Source organism: Dromiciops gliroides, chromosome 3 (assembly GCF_019393635.1).
Source record: "Dromiciops gliroides isolate mDroGli1 chromosome 3, mDroGli1.pri, whole genome shotgun sequence".
NCBI lineage: Eukaryota > Metazoa > Chordata > Mammalia > Microbiotheria > Microbiotheriidae > Dromiciops > Dromiciops gliroides.
Window position 1 is genome coordinate 113,086,399 of NC_057863.1, and position 15,036 is coordinate 113,101,434.

The 15,036-nt window shown below is 33.9% G+C and overlaps 1 protein-coding gene across 5 annotated transcripts in view; it reads right to left on the bottom strand.

The window, feature by feature from the left end:
* The window catches only part of PCDH9 (protocadherin 9), a 1,095,516-nt gene that overhangs the window by 95,311 nt on the left and 985,169 nt on the right, over positions 1-15,036 (bottom strand). The gene's annotated exons all lie outside the window — the stretch shown is intronic.

Genomic DNA, 15,036 nt, shown 5'->3' on the forward strand with positions numbered 1-15,036 from the left:
TTGAGGTTCACATGGCAAAGGAGGATGCTGACAAGATGATATATATCCAGAGAGTGGCAATCAGATGAGGTGAGAAAGCCAAAAAACATATCCTATAAGAAAGAAAGGAAGGAACTAAAAATATTTAGATGGAATAAAAGATTTAGAGACACAAGGATAACTTTGGGAAAAAGGCGACAGAGAAGGGGAGAGGGACAAGGACAGAGCAGTAAACAAATGTTGGAGACTTGTTTCATCTCTTTAGAGCAAATGAATAACATTTTGTTCCATTGTCAAAAAACATATTTTTGATGTGAAATAATTAGACTTCCATACCAAACTGACTTTTGTATGTCCTCAAAATGAACCAAGTTTTGACTAAAATGATAACATCTTATCACCAGCAATGTTCATTACCTCAGAGTCAGTGGGCAAGTCACTTAATCACCTTGGCCCTATGTTTCCTTATCTATAAAATGAAGGGGATAGAGAAGATGCCTTCAGCAGTCTATTCTAGTCCTAGTTCTATGATTTTATTTCTAGAAAATATTGCTTTCTTGGAATTTTTAATACATTTTCAAAACTTTTATTATTTACTTTAATATTTATTTTAATATTTACATTTTTTGCTACTAATCAATAGCACAGTTCAACCTCACCTACTTCCCCTGGCATTTTTCAGTTCCATTTCCCATGGTATACCATATACTTGCCCATTGCTCTTCTTTTCTTGCTTCTCCCAGAAACTAGATGCTGCTTTGGCACCTTGTTTCAAGATGTAATCCAATACTTTGATCATCATAACATGGCACAGATTTGCTTTCCCTTATATTTCCTCACCAGGCAAAATTGATTGGTAAGAGTCATACTGGGACAATAGTATATATTTCCTTTTTGAAGACCCAGAAAATTGAAAATGACATCTCTCTGTGGAAGATGTTTCGTACAGTCCCATCTGTGATTTTTAGTTGATCCACATTAATTAACTGGGTTGTGTAAAAAAAGAGTTAAATATACATATCAATTTGAGATTAGCACTTAAAAATGGTTTTATTCTGCCTTTAAGATTACTTTTGACAGCCTGAATGGCACTCAAAGCATTTCAAAATTTGACTTTTTTTTTTAGATTTATGAAACATGAAAACCTCCCTCTTCATCCCTCCATAAGTTACTATGATTGAACCCCCACAGAGTGCCCTGCACTGCGTGCAGTACTTAAAAACATCATGCTTCACTTCCTTCCTTTAAATGCTGTGAATCTAATGACTAATGCCTGCGCTACCTACACACAAGCAAACAATAGGCATGAAGGGAACACCTAAGACAGATGATGGTACATATTAAAAAGCATCTGAAAGCCTGGCTTATGTGAAGATAGACAATTAACATTAGTTTTCAGTTGATTGTCACTGCAATCAGGGTGAGCAAAATGAGCAAAACTTTTTATATTCTAAACTTCTGTACCATCCAAGATAGGCAAAATATTCAAATTAAACAAGATAACTTAACTCATTAGGCCCACTGTTTATGATCCTACTGCCATACCAAGTGTATCTATCCTTAAACGCTGGAATAGGATAGGCTAGAACAAAGGCGAAGCTTCGTTACATTTTGTCATAGGCAAAACAAATATCATAATTATGAAATGGAAAAAGTACAGTTAACTCATTCATAGACTTAAAAGTTTTCAGAGGCCCAAGAGGTATTTCCCTCTTCTAGCAGAGTGACTAGAGAGTGCTCAAATAGCAGGGACTGAGAAACGACTATGTGAAGAATACTGTCTAGAAAATCCTTTAGCAAAAGGAAATACTCTCCGCCATAACAGAGTTTCTAATCGAGACAAGACAAATACACATTCAGATGGACCTAAATCCATGGATAAATAAAATATATGGGGCAATATTTATGGTTTTTTTGTTTTCGTTTTGTTTTTTTTACTGAGGCAATTGGGGTTAAGTGATTTACCCAGGGGCACACAGCTAGTAAGTGTTAAGTGTCTGAGGCCAGATTTGAACTCAGGTACTCCTGACTCCAGGGCCTGTGCTCTATCAACTTTGCCACCTAGCTGCCCCTGGGGCAATATTTAAATGAAGGTCTTTAGAGAAATCCCTTTCCAAAGAGATGTTACAATGATTGGAGTGATCAGAAATGGATAATTAGCTAGAGAAACCTTTCTAAGTATATTTTAATCTTTTCCCTTTTGTGTCATGTTGTTCTGCATGTACCTAACCACAAGAGATAAAAAAGGAATATGTTACTAGGTACTAAAGAATATTTTTAAAATAGACCAATGTAATAATATAAATAAGATAATAAAACCCCTTTAAATTTAGTGTGCAATTTAGAGTGAAGTTTTTATTGATTGTTAATATCCACTCATTCACCTTCTCTACTGTGACTTTTCTAATCTCCTTTTAAAAAGAGTAAGAATGCATGAATTTTTATATGGTCCAATATGTGTCTTTTTTTATTCTTATGATATGCTTCCTTCTCTTAGTATTTTAGATGTTTACCAATATTCCAAAACAGGTTTTTAAGGCAATGTTACATTAATAGCATCAATATAGCCTGTGGTCCTAAAAGTGCTGTTTTGTTCATTAGCATAAAAGATTAAAATGGATTTGGAAAATATTTTTTTTTTCAAAGAAAGTTGAATTGTGGAGAGAAAGAAAAATTCATTCAAAGGGAGTTTCCAGACTACATTTTATATTCCTTTTTATGGGATTGATTATTGAAATAACTTTGCCAAAAGGCCTGAGGATGAAGAGGAGTGCAAACTATGTGCTTAAATGAAAATAGATTTAATCATGTGAACTATGCTGGAATTATTATCATTCAATAGTTCTGAGATGTAATAATATTTTACACTGACTTTCCAGAGCCCAGACTTTTGTACAAAATAATCCATCCTGGGTTCAATGAACAATTGTTAGCTCCTCCACTGAAGATGTGAAAATGCTGGCTTGTTTAGTTTCTGTTTAAGTCTGTGGGCACAAAAACATACCCACTGTACAAGAGCAGCTTTAAGATTTGATCACTGCATAACCTTGGTGCTTTTCTTTACAAAACTCTACCTCAAACAGAAATGGGCTTCAATACATGTTTTAGTTCATAAGTTGTTTCTTTCAAAGATAAATGAGAAATCTGAGGACAATCTGAAACCCTATCTGGAGGGGCTACAGAAAGAAATATGATTTAGGGATAAGATAAGCTTAGTTGGATCAGATGACATTAAGGAATATGCTCTATTTATATACAAATTTCTTGACAAGCCTGCTGAAAATAAAAGACACAAAATTTGTTCTGTGCATATGAAGAAACTAAATAAGAATGATTTCTGCTTTGGGTTTGAATTTTTTAAATCAAATATAAATGTATACTAGCCAAATCTTTGTCTTCAGAAGACAATTGGGTAAATAAATATAAGCTAGAGTTTCACCTGACAGCCAAATGTTATAGGACATCAAATTAAAGCACAATTCATTTTAGATACATTGACATATTTTGCTGTCAAAGAAAAGTGCTAAGAATAGCATATATTGCCCCATTATCCTATTACAAGATCTTTAAAAAGAATCTTATCATATAATTACATACTGTTTATGTGGCTACAATGACATTTCTCCTCTCCCTATCTCACCATTTTACTCCTATAAGGAATACTATCCACCATTCTAGGTATTGTACACTACATAGAAAGTTACTAACCTTTGAAGAGATAAGATAAATGAATATTACTTTATTTTAAAGCTATCTTCAGTAGTTTTATTGAAATTGCATGTTAATTAAATGAATATTATGCTTTTTGGAAGACAAGGTTCAGTAAATATTGGTTCCACCATGACTATGGTAAGGGAAAAGCTATATTTGATGTCTAGTAAATTAGGTTAAGATTAGTTATATATCCAAGGATAGGGTAAATGTATTCGGGCTTATTCTAGGTCCTTATTGTCATTATCCTCATTCCAGAACCAATGACTATATATATATATATATAACATGGTATTCATTTTTTAACTAATGAGGACTCTATTCTGTAAGCTTCTTGAAAATATGTATATACCTTGCTTTGTTCTGGGTTGCCTACCAATTGGTTAATACCCTATTCACACTACTTGGGTTCAGTTACAGATTCCTTTACTTACTATCTGTGCGACTTTTTTTTTTTTTGCTGGGCAATGGGGGTTAAGTGACTTGCCCAGGGTCACACAGCTAGTAAGTGTCAAGTGTCTGAGGCCGGATTTGAACTCAGGTACTCCTGAATCCAGGGCCGGTGCTTTATCTACTATGCCACCTAGCTGCCTCCTCTGTGTGACTCTTAAAAGGTTACTGTTAATTGATTTATATTACCTAGATAGTTCAACATTTCTCAGAATTTAAGGCTGTAGACCTTTCAGATTCCTCTCATTAACAAATTATCTTGGTGTAGTTTATCAGGTCAAAAAAATTAAGTGCCTACTAAGTGTCACACACTTTGCCAAGCTCTAGGGATACAGAGAAAGGTAAAAACAGACTTTGCCTTCAGGGAACAATATTCAAATAAGATACATACACAGAATAAATTGGAATTAATCTCAAAGAGAAGGTACTAACATTAATAATAGCTTCTGAGAAGGTGGGAATTTAGCTGAGTTTTATATTAAGCCAGCAAAGCTAAAAGCCAGAGCAAGCTCCTTGAATGTTAGAGCATTGTCCAGGAATGTTAGAGGATAAGTAAAGTTCACAGGACAGCTAAAGGTAGAGACAGAGAAAGGTAGGAGGATGAAAGTGCACACAACCTTGTAGTTAGGCAAAAAACAAAAAACTACCTCACCAGAGTGTGTAAGCTTCACACAATCAGATTCCTGGTATAATCTCCTAGAGAAGGAAAAAACAACCCACAGAAAGTATCCTGCTAAAGTCTGGTTTCAGGGCCCATACTTATCAAAATATTAATTAGCATGATTTGGGTAAAGCCAATATATTACAGATTAAACTAATAATGTATGTAGAATATTTTAATGAAGAAGTACTATATTCATGCCAGCTGTTAATAATGTTATTAATACCAATTAATATCTGTTGTTTTATATATTATGGGATAACCTAAGACATAAAAATGTCTCCTGCTCTTAAGAATCCTGTTGAGTATAGTAGATGTAAGTGAACAAACAAAAAGATAAAACTAGTGGTAGGTATCTAAGTGTCAAGTGCTTATACAGACAATTAATAATAATAACAAGTAGCCTTTACATAGTGCTTACTATGTGTCAGGCACTATGATAAGTGCTTTATAAATTTTAACTCATCTGATCATCACACAATGCAATCAATGCATTGTCAGGCCTTGGGAGGTAGATACTATTATTATCCCCACTTTACAGTTTAGGCAACTGAGGCAAACAGAGTTGAAAGTGACTTACCCAGTGTCACATAGCTAGTTAGTATCTAAGGCTGGATTTGAAATAGGGTTTTCCTGATTTTACTCCCAGTGCCCTACCTAACTGTACCCAAAAAGGGGGGAAGGGAGGGGAATTATCTAAAGAAAGGAAAGAGCACTTCTGTTAAGATGAGGTGGTCAAAGGAGACTAAATAATAGGAGATAAGTTTGGAGCCTTCAAGCATGAGTAAGGCTTAGATAGTTGTAGAGAAGGAAGCACAACAATCTAAGTCGGAGAAAAATCGCATAAATATGGGCTTAAGTTTTATGTGGACATAGCAGAATAAAAAGCAACTGAGAATCCCAATTAGGCTGAAGTGAAGACTTAGAAAGCACAGTTTCTTTGCTTATAGGGCCATCTTGAAGTGAAGTTATCTGGACTGCCTGGATATGTTTGTCACAATCAAATGTGATCTTGAGAGAAATGTAAACACATATTTTTCAATATAAAGGACGTGCTGTCATTTAAGAAGAAGAAGAAAAACACCATTAACAACTCTTTCCCTTCCCAAGTCCTTTCTCTTCCCCCAGCACCTTAGGGAAATCATTAAACAAGTAAATCTCTAGAAATAAAAGCTTATAACTGATTCAAAATAATAAGTGACTATGTCATTTGGGTTTTATTGTTATGTCACCCAGAAGACTCCCTTTGTAATATAAAAGTACTACTAATAAAATTTTGTATATTGTATGGTTTTACATATTTATAATGCTAGATGAAATAATATGATAATGCTAGGAAAATAAGACAGAATTACTTGGGTAAAAAGTGAACTCTAGAGTTTTTGACGTTATGACAAAGCCTCTCTTACCTAACAATTCTGTCTGAAGACATTGCATATTCTCCTAAATTTCATGGGACTCACTAAAGAGATGTAATAAACATAAATGCAAAAATAGTACAGTATTTGTGAAAATAAGAAAATAAAAGCAAAAAACTTTCACAAGGTGGAAAAGCAAAACAGACAGCATATTCTATGAAGAGGAAAAACTAACAGTGACAGAGTACATCTTTAGGTTGCATTCAATTAAAAGAGGGTAGAAGAAAAAGAAGGGTTTTGTCCTCTTCTGAGATACATGACCTCATCTGCTTTCTTACGTGGCTCAACCACTGAAAATCAGTCAGCCATGACTGAAGTTGAAAATGTCACAGTTACATCAACCTTCAGTTAAGAAAAAAATAAAGTCTTTCTATCACTGTTAAATTGTAATTCAAAAGTGGTTATTTTCTTTGAAAGTCAGGTACTGAACTTGATTTCTTTGAGAATAAAAGTATGAGCTATGTGGAAGAAAATAATCAGGAGTATATGATACCTTCGATATCATAAAAAACCAAAAAATGAAACAATTCCTGTCCTCAAGTAGCTTAAAGTTATTTTAGTTCTAATCTCTGGAGTTATGCTGAATAATTCTATTCACTTTTCCAGATGACAGCCCTCCAAATATTTATAGATAGTAATGATTCTCCTCTCCATGACCCACTCAAGTGTTCTCTTCTCCAAGATAACTATCCCCTATTCTTTCAATCACTCAAGACACAATTTTGAGATACTACCCCATTCCCATGAGTTATCCTACTCTAGAAATATTGGTCTGTCATTATTATTCCTGAAATCCAGTGCTCAGAACTAAATAGAATACTATAGACTGATCTGACCAAGGCAGAATACAACCAAATCTATGATCTTTTTGGCCCATCACTTAATCTGTTATGATCTTTGAAATACAGTGTCTTCTCTAACTCATCCTCTATACCTCCCAGGTCTTCCCATTGCTACATTTGATAAGCATGCCATGTAAGTCTCGGTGCCAACCAAGTTATTGATAACCCTGCTGCATGTCCTGAGAAGGATGGAATAAGTCTATCAATCAATTCTCTTTGGCCATTTAACATTACTATGTGTTGAATAATACCCAAGGAGTACCATTAATGGAGTCATGTGCAACTAGTGGATGTATAAAATATTTGATTTGACTTGTGTTTCTTAAATCACAAATGATAACACAAAGGATGTTAGCCAAACTCCTAAGAAATATCTAATTTTAGCTACTGTCTACTAATAAAATGTTTAATATTATTGTTTTGTGGTAGAAAAAAAGTAATACCTTAGAGAAGGAACAATTATATAGCTTTATATTTGCAGATTTTCAAAAATATTTTCTATAAAATTAAATAACATCTCATGTCTGTGATTTTAAATAAGTTTCTTTGGGATACAATGTTCTAAGAGACTCAATGACGGTACAGAGTTACAAAAAAAGCAATCTCTGAAAACATGAATGGAAAGCTGGTGAAAAAGAAGAAAAACCCTAATGTGATCTTATTCTTGTAATTTTAGTTTTGTAAAGGATTATTATTGTATTTCTCCTTGAAAATGAATTCACACTATGCAAACCTCTCTAAATGTCTTATCCATCAGTATAAAAAAAACTTTAGAAGTCTCATCCAGACTTCACTTTAGAACTGCAGTAAATTAGAGAAGAGTTCTTAAGTTGTCTCTAAATGGCTATAATTAAATCCTCTCTTAAAACTATGCCATCTCCATCAAGGACAAACATCATCATAACGGATGCAGAGGAAGAGAATTATAACAAAACCCTGTGACTGGCAAATTCTTTTATAACTACATGTTAGCACTTTGATAATTTCTGCTGAAATATAGATTTTAAAAAATTAGTAGGAATATTTATGTGAGGTTTGCAGTCAGATAGGCAACCTTCTGTAGTCATGTTTAAAATTCAACTTCCAGCTAGGAGCTCTAATAGTTTTTTAACTTTTCATGTCCTACATTCAATATGGGAATTACAAGGCTTCTTCAACTTGACACCCCCTCCCCCTGCCCCATCCAACTCTGACACATACTGATTGGTCAAATGCCCTGAAATATATGTAATTAGCAAGAATATTCCACATTTCCGGTAGGTAAGGAGAAGTATCTGGTTATAGTAAGAAATATTATTGATACACAACTACCGTGTGAAGATAGGGGCACACTAAAAAATGGATAGCTGATTGGAGCCATAGAGTGCCAGCTCTAGAATCAAGAGGACCTGAATTCAAATCTGGCCTCTGATGGCTCTGTCTCTGTAACCCCATACTAGTCACTTAACCCAGTTTGCCCCAGTTACCACATCTGTAAGAGAAACAGGAGAAGGAAATGGCAAACAATTCTAGTATCTTTGCCAGGAAAACTCAAATAGGGTCATGAATTGTCGGACACAAGTAACTGACTTAAAAAACAACAACAAATGTATACTAGATCAAATGGGTAAAAGACATAGGACATCCCAAAAGCCCGAGTTCAGTTTTGAGTCTGAATAGTTTAATAAATCCTCTATATTCTTTCTCTCAGATAGAAGGGGAAAAATTATCAGTTAGAAATACTAGTGAGCAAACTGAAATAGATCCTTATGTAAAATGGAAAAGTACTGTATTTTCCCCACCTTGATCCTTAAGGGAACTACTCTATTGGGAGGAAAACTATCCTCAAATCAGAACTACTGACATTTATATGAGGCATTAATGCTTTCAGAGCACTTAATATCTATTTGAGCCTCACAACAATACTTTGAGGTAGGAGCTACAGGTATTATGTTGTCTATTAATAGCTTTGATTCACTGTCCTTTACCAGTATAAACTGTCCCACAATTGATAGGATGTGTAACCCAGTGCCCAAAAAATGCCATCCTCTCACGTCCTCTTCATTTGAAATATTCATAAATCCTGATGGCTATAAATGATGATGCAATGTCATTTACAAGCAATCTCTACACACAAGTAAGTCATACTTGCTCATCTCTTTTAATAGTTTTCCAGAAAGCATGGCACTTTCCAGCTGCTACAGTAACAATTCTAGCTAAAGCAAGTGTTATCATTCTGAATCCAACCTCAGTGGGAGATACTGTGTTGTCACGGTTTTCAAAGTGAAGAAAATGACACATATATCAAGTGTCTGTCAATTCTTCAATCTGAACAGAAAAAACTAGACTTTATACTTTTCAGAATTTCTAATAACTATTCTGATTTTCCAAATCCCCTTTGTAATCTTTATGAAATAGTAATAAATGTCTCTATGAAAAGGCAGAGAATACTTAGGCTATTTTTTTAAATTGCCATTTCAAAGACCCAGAGCAAGAAAGTTTCATTGAAAGGGAAAAAATAAGAAAATACTGGGATTATATTCCAACAGTGTTAATTGTATATATTTTTTATTTCTAATAGCCCATTGGTGTTCATCAATTAAGCTGTTTTGTATTTTAGAAGTTCATTTTTTATTTCAAAAAACTTGTATTTCACAAAAAGAGCTTAACTTTAGTCTCTGTTCTCATATGGAAATATATTCTAATAGTTAATATTGACCTTGAAAGTGAAGGGTAAAATAGAGGGTTGATTAATGAACTTGCTATTTTCCTACATGGGATATTAGCGTTCACTTGGCCTTTGGGTACTAAAATATTGGTTTATTTGCTCCTATCACTAGTTAAACGCACAGTTTTCAAATATTTTTAATAAAAATTTGTTCCTGTTGGATGAATGAGTGAATAAACGAATTACATTGGACTATAAAATGACATATAAAACCTATCTTGTATCATGGAAGCCCTAACTTCATTCAATTTGCAGTCAACTCCCACTTCCAATGGCAAGCCTTTCCTGATACCTTTATCTGTTAGCAATCCTAACCTCTTCCTCAGATTATGTCACATTTTCATATCTGTTTAATGTTGTTTTCCTCAATGGAATGTAAGCATTATAAGGATAGGAATATATATATTTTTTCTTTGTATCCCATCTCAGAGTACATTTTTCTCCTTACAGTAGGACTTTAATATTGTTTCTTGGATTAGACTGAATTAGATTTAATTTTCTATCAGAAGAAGCTGGATGGCACAGTGGATAGAACATTGGCTCTGGAGTAAGGAAGACCTGAGTTCAAATCTAGCCTCCAAGTCACTTAACCTCTCAACTATAAAATAGGAATAATTATAGTCTCTACATTCCTGGGTTGTTTATAAAGTTCAAACACTTAGCATGTGCCTGTCACATAGTAAGTGTTCTTTTATTATATCAATAAGAAAAGTAATTAGTGAAACTACAGCTGGCATACAATGTGTCCACATATACAATTTCAATATGAGTCACTGAAATAAGATTGGAACAAATAAGAAGCAACACATATACAGTTTATTTTTCTGATTCATTTTTTCCCTCCCACTAGCATTTTTAAAACCAAGATTTTGACTTTCTTTACTTATCCAACTCTTTATTGACTGGGCAGATAAATGCTTGTCCTCATTGTTCCACTCTAACAAATTAAATAGTAAGTGCCTGTAGTTATCTAAATAAGATGTTGATTGATCTGAGGGAAATAAGTGATCAGGCTGAAGCTGATATGATCTAGAGCCACCATCAGAACTTTCTTTTATCATTATACTTACCTAGAATTTAAATTTATAGCCAGTGGCAAAAAGTAATGGTTTTTGAGAGTTTTCTACAAGTTAGATTCCAAGGAAGAAGTCAGATTTCATTGTAGTAAGATATTAAGTGGGTTCAATTATGTTTTAATTCTAAGTCTTGTTTCAAATATTGTTTGGTAGGGTGTAATGAAAGCCACCATCAGGTTGAGAACTCTGGGGAATAAAATGTCATTTCTGTGAGAAATCATGAAATGAGAGTGTTTTTAGTAGATGGGCACTTAAATGTGTTTAATGTAGCAACTAGAAGTCTTTTAACAATTGCATTTGGGAAAAAATCTTGCTAATAAACATTTCTTATAGGCAAAAGGAAATAAAACTAGAGCAAAACAATGCTTAAGAAATATTAATTTAATAACCCATAAAAATTCTCTTATATGTAAGTGAAATGTTATTTTTAAGCTGCAAGGTTGCAAGTTGGGTGCTAGTTCAAAAATCTGTCTTATGTTTGTACTTCTGAAAGATAAATACTCTATGGACAGAATATTTCTTCTACAAGAACCCCATGACATCCATTAGGTACAGCCATCAGAGATTGTCTTGAAATAGCAAAGCATCGAAGACTTGAGGTTCCCCCCTACACACTGCAACAGATTTCTATTGTTAAGATTTTAGATTGTACATGCTTATATTGTTAGTTATCTTTCTCTGAGTGAGTTATTTGTTTTTTAAATTTAACTTGTAAGCTCCTTAAGGCTGAAAACAATATTGTCCCTTTTTCTGTTCCTCCCTATCCTTGGCAAATTGTCTTAGACACATTGGGAACTCATTAAGTATCTATGGGCTTTTAAATTATGCTGTTGGAGTTGGCTGACAGTTGACAGTATACCATAAGATAATCAAGGAATTAGATTTAGGAGCAAGTTCAGGGTGGTCCAAAGCCCTCATTTTACATATCAAGAATCTGAGGTCCAGGGGGTGACTAGGTGGCACAGTGGATAAAGCACCAGCCCTGGATTCAGGAGTACCTGAGTTCAAATCTGACCTCAGACACTTGACACTTACTAGCTGTGTGACTCTGGGCAAGTCACTTAATCCCCATTGACCTGCACAAAAACAAAAACAAGAATCTGAGGTCCAGAGAAGTTATGTGACTTGATTAATGCCACAAAATTATTGTACTTCATGGACAAATTACTAAGCTTTAGCTTCTGAACCTAAATCTACTACAACAGGACATATCTGATTCAGTTGGAAGGGATCATATTTGGAAACAAGAGAACTGAGTTCATAGCTTTGCCACTAACTAGCTGTTATTTTGGATGACACAGTGTTTCTGAGCCTCAATTTCTTTATTTATAAAAAAGATGTCAATTGCTTTATTACCTACTTCACAGGGTTGTTTTGGAGACTAAATGAGATAATATCTGTAAAACGCTGTAAACAATAAAGGCATACATGACTGTCGATTATTAAAATAATTATATTTAATCAATCTACTACTTTAAAAGTACTTTCACTTGATTATTAAAATATAGCTTGACCCTGGGTAAGTCACTCAGTCCCTTTTGCTTCAGCTTACTCAACTGTAAAATAGTGATAATAATAGTATTGACTTTAGAGGGTTGTTGTGAGGATCAAATAAAAAATGATACTTGTAAAGCACTTACCACAGATCCTGACACTTAGTAGGTGCTAGATAAATGCTTAGCTTTTTCTCCAGGCAAATATCGAATGAAAAGAGATATTAAGAAACCACACAACTCAACCTTTGCATTTTACAGATTAGAAAACTGATAGGTTATTATATGCCCTAGGTCATAAGAGGTAGTAAACAACAGAGATATCATTTCATCCAAGGCCTTGTGAATAAATATTGAGTGTTATTTCCATTACTCAGTGACATTAAAAAAGAAATACATATGAGTAAAAAAATTCAGATTAATCTAATGAAGGCAAATTTTAGTACTACAAGCCCCAATATCCCAGTACTACAATAAATGATTCTTTCTTAAATCAATATATTTTCCATATCATATTACTTATATAATTTTAGTGCTAATATTTATTTGAGAGAAATGTTGTACAAGAATCTGGACAAAATGACATTTAAAAAATTTACTTTCATTCAATCAGCATTCTATTATAAAGTAAGACCTTAATGTTGTATTGTAGCTCTTTGATTCATGTATAAATGCAAGATAGGTGTCCCTCTACATTTAAAAAAATGTTAAAATATTTTAATTTCCCTCACCATCCATGGCATTTGGATTTTGAGGCCCCGAAGAAATAACAAATTGAGTATTCTCATGTGAATGGTCAACAAGAATTAAACTGAAATACATAATGCAATATTCTAAAGCTAATTTACCTCTCTTGGGGAAAATGATCTTTAGGCTGGCTTCAGAGTTCCAAAAACAACTTTCCATTATAAAGTTTTTGAAAGACTCTCAGATTTGGGAGGAGAAAATAAGAATGATTAAAGCTGAGAGATAGCTATGGATTTAAATTATAAGCACATGTCCCAAGAGACTGTAGCTTCTCTCCTTGAGTCCACTTTGCAAAGAGAGCAAACAGGATAGTGATGGAACTGGAAGAGTATGTTATCTAAGGATTGTTGAAGGAACTGAAAATGTTGAACCTATATAAGGGATGATTTGTGAGAAACATGATAATCACCTTCAAGCATTTATATGGCTATTATGAAAAAGAGGAATTATGGTAGATTTTTTGTGGGGCAATGAGGGTTAGGTGACTTGTCCAGTGTCACATAGCTAGTAAGTGTCAAGTGTCTGAGGCCGAATTTGAACTCAGGTCCTCCTGAATCCAGGGCTTATGCTCTATCCACTGTGCTACCTAGCTACCCCTAATTATGGTAGTTTTAACTGGACTCAGAAGATAGAACTTGAACTACTAGGTTTGGAAGTTATAGGTAGGCAAATACTAAAGACTTATTCATCTCATATTAAATAAATCATAAGTTTTTGTGTTTGCAGACTTCTTAAATACAAATATGTCACTGTTATATATAATTTAAAATCTGAATATGCAATTGATTTTATGTGAAAACAACTCTGAGATATCACCTTACACTTATTAGAATAACAAATATAACAAGAATTGAAAATATCGGTTGTTAGAGGAATTGTGGGAAAACTGGGATGCTAATCCCCTGTTGGTGGAGTTGTGAAAAGATTCAACCATTCTGAAGAGCAATTTGGAACTATGCCTAAAGGGCTATAAAATTGTGCATACCCTTTGATCCAGCAATACCAGTACTTTATTATCTCAAAGACATCCCCCAAAAGAGAAAAAGACCTATTTGTACAAAAATATTTATAGCAGCTCTTTTTGTGGTGGCTAAAAATTGGAATTCAAAGAAATACCCATCAATTGGGGAATGGCTAAACAAACTGTGGTATATGATGGTAATGGAATATTACTGTGCAGTAAGAAATGACAAACAGGATGACTTCAACAAAGTTTGGAAAGACATGTATGAAATGATATATTGGGAATTGAGCAGAACCAAGAGGACACTACAGAGAGACAGCAATATTGTTCAATGAAGAACTGTGAATGACTTGACTTTTCTCAACAATACAATAATACAAGACAATCCCAAAAGAAAACTGATGAAACATACTATTCACCTCCAAAGAAAGAATTTATATTGATGGAACAGATTAAAGTATGCTATTTTTCACATTCTTTCATTAAGTGACAAATATGGTGATGTTTTGCATGATCATATATGTATGACCCATATCAGATTGTTTGCCACCTTGGGGAGGAGGGGAAGGAGGGAAGGAGTGTTAGAGATCAGAACAGAAAAATATAAATAAAAATGTTTAACCTGAAAAAAAACCTATAGAAAAATCAACATGGGAAGAAATACACCTCAACATAATCCACAGGAGTAACTGCCCAGGGAGTAGGTGTTTATTATGTACATTTCTGTTGGCCACTCCATTCATTATAGTCATTTGACTATTTTACTCATGACTACTCCATAATTCAGTATTTTATTACTTCAATGGGTATCTAATCTCTTGATATTGACTAGGTACCAAGAGGACATGTAACTTACCCACTGATTATCTTTTACCCTTACTGATGACAAGTTTAACTATTCTTGTTGTTGTTCATCATCTTTTACATATTTTAAGTATCTTGCATAAAAATAGCTGACAATATCTTTTACACAGCTAATCTTTGACAA